Raw genomic sequence first — 6,807 nt, 5'->3', positions numbered from 1 at the left:
CAAAGGGAATAGCGCCACTTTACTTTTTTGGTTTTATTGTGCTTTTGATCCTTCTGTGATTTCTATCTTTTCAATGTTTTATATTTCTTTTTTCAAACTTGTCCCAAATTTCTGTTTTGGCCCGATTTTAGTCCTTTCTTAGCCATTTGGCTTACTTTATTATTAAATTAGTTATTTTATTGACATTGTTAATTATCATGTTGTTAAATTAATCAACTTTGTACAATTTTTATCACATTAAGTTTTTATTTACTACTATGACTTTATTATTTTATCACTTTTTTAATATTGTTACGTTTTACTATACTATTAATATATTATTATAACTTATTTAATAGATATTCTCAGCATTCTTTTATCCAATATTTTTATTTCTTTAAAACCTATTACTATATATATTTTTACTTTTCGTGTTTTTATATAATTACGGTTATATCTACTATTATTATTACTATTTACCTATTTCATTTTATGTTTTCTTTATTAGGTTCATTTATTTTTTTTTCCTTTATTATTCTATCATCTATTAGTCTTTCTTTTAAAACTCGTTTTAAACAAGTCATTTTACATTATTAGTTTGATTTTTATATTGTTAATTTGTTTTAGCCCTCCATATGTATATATATTATTGTTTTCACCTTATTATTTTTTTATAGATCCTTTCTTTATCTATCTATATATATATTTTATTATTGACTCCATATTATTCTACTTGTATATTGTGTATTATTATTTGTTTATTTTTTTTAAATTATTTTTCTTAATTGTACGTATACAGCTATTATTATTATTTTTTTTTAAAGATCCCGTTTTAAAATTTATACTTTGTTTATTTCAACTATTTTCTTATTATTAATATGTATATTATTAGGAATCTTTTTTTCCTATTATCTTCCGTTTTATATATTTATATAATTGTTTTATTTCTTTTGTTTATACGTTATTAATATGTTACCATTACCATTTTTTTTATTTGTCATCAAACCTTTTTGCTACTATGTTTTATTGTTAGTATGCATCGTTTAGGTTATTATGGTAATGTTATTTGCATGTGACATACCATTATCTTCGTTTTTTAATTCAAAGGCAATGTTCAGTATTTAAAGAATTCGAAGGATCGTGCCCTAACGTACTGGGTTTCGCTTTCTTTGTTTGTTTTGAATATCAGAATATCCTTTTACCGGTTCACTCTAAAAAATTTTAAACAAGGCAATGTTCGGTATTTAAAGAATTCAAAGGATCGTGCCCTAACGTATTGGGTTTCGCTTTCTTTGTTTATTTTGAATATTCGAATATCCTCTTAAAGCTAAAACGAACGTTTTAAAGGTAAAATCACATTTGAGGGTCAAAAATGTTGTGTCCTAACGTACTGGATGTAATGTTTTACCTCAAGGTGAGATGGTCTTTAACACACATTTGACTTACCTAAATGTTTTAAAAGCCAATAAAAGGAGGATCGTATTTTGAACTCTGTCCAAATCTTTAATTTTCGACATTTAGGACTTAAATAATCGATTAAGTACCAATTTTGGGCGTGTCGAGGGTGCTAATCCTTCCTCGTACGTAACTGACTTCAGAACCGGTTTTCTATTTTCGCAGACCAAAATCGTCATTTTGGAAATTTTATTTGTTTATTAAAAATGACCGTGTTTTGAGGTGATCCAATCACACCTTATTAAAAAACGATTGGTGGCGACTCCCAACTTTTCGTTTTCAAAAGTCAATTTCCCGTTTAAAAAAAAATGGTTTCGACAATAGTCTTCGATCTTTAAGACTTACACATCGAGATATATTTGATGCATACGCATCTGAAACCTTTATATCCTTCAACACCGTGCAGAACATTTCTTTCTCTTCCTTTGACATTGTAAAAATTGTATGCGGCAACCAATATTTTCCATTAGGAAGTACTTGGGGATGAAGATCACACCTAATTCCCATGAGAACTAAATCAAGTCGAATCTGAAGATTATCTTTTGATTTACCATCGACGGTCAAAATTGTCTGGATGATGTTCTCGCAGACATTCTTCTCAATATGCATCACATCAAGATTGTGGCGTAATATGTGATGCTCCCAATAAGGCAACTTAAAAAAAATACTTCTTTTCTTCCACAAGTCCGCCTCATTAGGGCCATCCTCCTCGTCAGATTCATCATTAGATTCATCCCTCAGTCGTCTATTTGTTTGTCTGTTAGATGGTTGATTCAGCTTCCCGTAACTGAAATCCATATCTTTTAACATGAATAAGATTTCAGATCCAATGGTCTGCTCAGGAGCTTTTTTCAACTCTTCAGTACCGTCAAATAAAGCCCTCTGAAATCTATAGCTATGATTTTCATCTAACCACTGACGATGCCTCATATAGCAGAACTTCTTCCCATTATATAACCACTGTGAACACGTCTGAGCAACACAACAACGACAAGCATAACGTCCTCTGGTACTCCAACCAGATAAATTCACATATGCCGAGAAATCATTAATTGTCCACAGTAAAGCAGCACGTAGGTAAAAGTTCTCCTTTCTCAATACATCATACGTCTCAACACCCGCCCATAATTGTTTTAACTCTTCAATAAGTGGCTACAGATATATGTCAATATCATTTCCGGGGCCTTTCTCTCCGGGGATAATCATAGATAATATCAAAGAAGATTGCTTTATGCAGAGCCATGGAGGCAAATTATAAGGAACAAGGACCACAGGCCAAGTACTGTACGAGGTGCTCATGATTTTAAAAGGATTAAATCCGTCAAATGCTAACCCGAGCCTTACACTCCGAGGATCACTTGCAAAGCTTGGAAATTTATTGTCAAATGATTTCCATGCTAAAGAATCTGTAGGATGCCTTAATAATCCATTATCCGTTCATTGATCATGATGCCACGTCATAAACTCGGCTGTCTTTGAAGACATGAATAGCCTTTGAAGCCTTGGGATTAGCGGGAAATATCGCAAAATCTTGTTCGGTTTCCTTATTGACTGTGGCCCATATTCATCCTCATTAACATCTTATGCAACTCTATTCATCCAACAAGATTTATCGCAAACATGACAAGACTGTTGCTTTCTCCGATCACCCCAATACAACATGCAATCATTTGGGCAACTATGAATTTTGTTGAACCCAAGGCCCAAATCTTTTATCACTTTCTTCATGTCTTTACATGATTGAGGGATTTTTGCAAACGGGAACATTTCTCTCAAAAGCTCTAACAGCATTGTCAAAGAGTTTCCGGTCCACTCTCCCAAACATTTTAAGTGGAAAAGGAGAATACAGAATGACATTTTCGAAAATTTTGATCCCTCATAAAGTTCTTCATTCATTTCACCAAGTAACGTGTAGAACTTCGCCGCTTCTTCATTCGGTTGTTCATCCGGTACACTTCTTCTCGTTTCCATAAAAGTATTCGTGATAGATTATATGTAACGCCCCAAAAATTGGGCCTAGAAAGAATAGGGCCTTGAGTCTGGGATTCGGATAGAAGAAAACCTGAATAATTAAAAAGTTTTAAATATTATCGTTTAAGGAAAAATTTTTGAATTAAATTACTACTAGAAAATTTTTACTGTATTTATTATTACAGATATTTTAAATTTTTACGAAATTTTAATTAGTATTATGAGATAAAATTATTATTATTAGAAAAATATTACTGCATGTATGTTTGAAAATTTTTTATGAAAATTATTATTATTTACTATTTTATTGATATTTGAAATTTTTATTATTAGATATATTTATAAATATTATTATTATAATTATTATTATTAGATAGGGAAATATATATATTTATAAAAGTATTGTTGTTTTGGTGTTTAGCTACCTTAGGGAATCTGGGTAGTAGGCCTTAATAATAACTTGGGCTGCGTTTTAGCATAAAAGAGCACTTGGCCTAGTGGCTAAGCACGCTAGGAAGGCGTGAGAGTTGCCTGGTTCAAGGCACAGCGTGCGCAAATGGTTGTTTTTTTTTTACAATCAAGGATTTGTCGCAAGGAGGCTTTATAAATATCTTGGGTGGAAAGGTGACACAAAAGAGGCACGTGGTCAAGTGGCAAGGAGGCGTTAAGAGTGTGCTGAGGTCTGGAGTTCGAGCTGTTGTACGCGCAATGGGCTACCAATTTTGCTGTTCACGTGGGGGAGAGTTAGAGTTTGACCGAAACTCTTCTTAGCAGCATGATGAAGCGGTGGATGAGGCTGCAGATCAGCGGTTAGGAGTTTGAATGAAATTCAAACTTTGAATTTGGCCAAGAATCAAGAGCAATTCAGGGGATTGGAATTTAAAAGGAAGATTTATACTGAAATGCACTCATTCGGCCATAGCAAATAAGTGCCATTTATTTTTGGCCTTTATGATTCATTTTTTTTCTCTTCTCTTTTTCATTCTCTTGCTCTCTTAATTCTTCAAGCCGAGGCCATTAAACCATTCCTCTCCTTTCTTTTATCCTCATCTTCCCATCTTCTTTGCTTCACCAATCATAAAAGAAAAAAAACCTTTCCCATTCAATCACCTTAACCGATCACTCACAAAAGCCGAAACCTTCATAAGTCATAGTGATTCGGGAATTAATATCTAGTTCTATTCTCTACTCGCATTTTAAAATTGGATTCACTGTGGATCTGAGATTGGGGAAGTGTTTGAAACGCTCTCGACAACTGCATCATTGGTGGTAAGTACTCGAAATCTTATTTCCATTCTTTATTTCGGGATTTAAAGAAAAGCCGAAAATCCCTATATGCAAAGGGTGCCTGTCGACTAAACTAAAAGGGTTTAGTGTTGTTATTTGATTTGTTTTGCTCCAGTGTGGATTAAAGGCTACCAATCAAGGGCTTGAATATTTGGAACGACCAGAATTAGATCTAGTCCATTTTTCCGGCAAAGGTAAGAATTTTAGTGCCTAAGGTGTTAAGGGCCAAATATGGTAAGGGTTTGATGTGTTAAGTTGTTATGGATTCATAGTTTAACGTGTTAGTAACTGATTGTAGGCAACTCGTGTGTGGAACTCGTCAACGTTTCGTCGAAAAATAGGTGTGTAAATGACACCCACTCATAGACTAGATCGGCAAAAGCCGAAATGCCAGAAAGCCAGCATGTTGTGAACTTGCGAGCGTGCGAGCGCTCGTGAGATGGTTGTTTGTTAGTTTTGGTAATCTAAAGCGGTATGATTGTAGAGTGCGCAATTTCGTGCACTTCGGTATATTTGGGCTTAATGGGCCGAAAACGGGTTAATGGGCCAACGGACCCAATTCAGTAAAGACGCTCGGTAAGTGTTTCTGTTGATGCGTTAACGGTTGTAGGATGTATGTAAACCCTAAAATAGTGAATTTTACTAAAATACCCCTAAGTATGAAAATTATCGTTTTACCCCTAGGTGCAAAATGACCGTTATACCCTTAGGGTTAATTTTGACTGAAATGCATGATATTTTGATTCTGTTTGTTATATGCCATGACATGTATATCTGTTGCATGGGATCTGGGTTATGTTATGGAGGAAGAACCCGTTCTGGCGGCTGTGCCACATATTCTGATATAAGCAGCTTTGCTGCGGATTATAGTTAGTGCCGCAACCGGTGCTAACACTGTAAGTGTAGGGATGGCGTGGGTGATTTATTCCCCACAGGAAGTGTAGGGATGGACGGAGGCAAGTGCAGGGTTGGATGGGGTTATCATGCATTAATCATATGAGGCTGTTTTGTTATGGGCCAACTGTATGGAAATGGGCCCAACTGTGTTAATATGGCCAAGGCCCAATATATCTTGACTTGTAATAAGGCTACGGCCCAGATTGATACTGATATGGGCTAGGCCTAATATACTCTGAAACTGTAAGGGGCTATGGCCCAGATTAATATTGATATGGGCTAAGGCCCAGTTAACACTGATTTCTGAATAGGGCTTAGGCCCAGTAAAGCTTGAACTGATTTGGGCTCTGGTTGGGATACTTTACACACTGAGTTTTCCAAACTCACCCCCTTTCTCTTCCATCCTTGCAAGTGAGCCCTAGTTGGTGGACTTGGAGCTGGGCGGGATTCAGAGTGGCCACGAAGATTAAGTTTCTGTTTTTTTTAAAATAAGTTTCGCATTTATTATTCTGATTATTTTTATTCTGGTTTAAGTTGTAATAAGGCCGCTCTTTTTTTTAATATTTTGGGTTATTAAATTGGTTAGCTCTAGGGCACGTTTTATAAAAGTTACTTATTTTCAAAATATCACGATTACCGAGCAAAGCTTCCGCAACGTAAATGTTTTCAAAGGAAATAAATATTTTAAATGGACTTAAACTTAATTTGTTGTTCGTGGACAAGTAATATGCTTTAAGTGTGGCAATGGATGTGTGCATGTCTAGGATTGGATCTATGAAGAGCTTGGTAGTTAAGCAGTCCAATAGACTCACCTCCTCTTTTCTGGCTTCCTACCTGGTGCACAGCTTCCATTCACTTTAATCTATAACGAAAATATTCTTCTCAAAGATTTTTAATTAAAACATGAGTTTTACAATAACGCTCCAATGAGTTTTACATCAAGAAGGGTTTTTAATGAAAACATGGTTTTCAAAAAACACTTCAACATGACACGTCGAATTCGGCAATAATGTCTGGGCCGGGTTTGGGGTGTTACATTATAGGAAATGATTTGTTTAAAGTTCTGAAAGAAAAATGCGAGAAAAATTTCAATTCATTTATATCCGAGAAAATTACACTAATTCCTGAAGATATATCTCATGAAGATTTGGGCATTAAAGATTGTAATTTAGTACAAGAGACGCTAAATGAAGTTGATGTTGTGGTTAACCTTGCTGC

At 34.8% G+C, this 6,807-nt stretch overlaps 1 long non-coding RNA gene across 1 annotated transcript; it reads left to right on the top strand.

Moving 5' to 3' along the window:
* Positions 1-4,231: 4,231 nt before the first annotated feature.
* On the top strand, positions 4,232-5,024 carry LOC107952571 (uncharacterized). Its single transcript, XR_001698846.2, has 3 exons — positions 4,232-4,674; positions 4,808-4,886; positions 4,991-5,024. It is a non-coding gene; the product is annotated as an uncharacterized lncRNA (long non-coding RNA).
* The last annotated feature ends 1,783 nt before the right edge of the window (positions 5,025-6,807 follow it).

Source organism: Gossypium hirsutum, chromosome A02 (genome assembly GCF_007990345.1).
Source record: "Gossypium hirsutum isolate 1008001.06 chromosome A02, Gossypium_hirsutum_v2.1, whole genome shotgun sequence".
NCBI classification, from domain to species: Eukaryota; Viridiplantae; Streptophyta; class Magnoliopsida; order Malvales; family Malvaceae; genus Gossypium; species Gossypium hirsutum.
The sequence above is the reverse complement of the archived record's forward strand: the minus strand, read 5'-3'. Positions and strand labels throughout refer to the sequence as shown.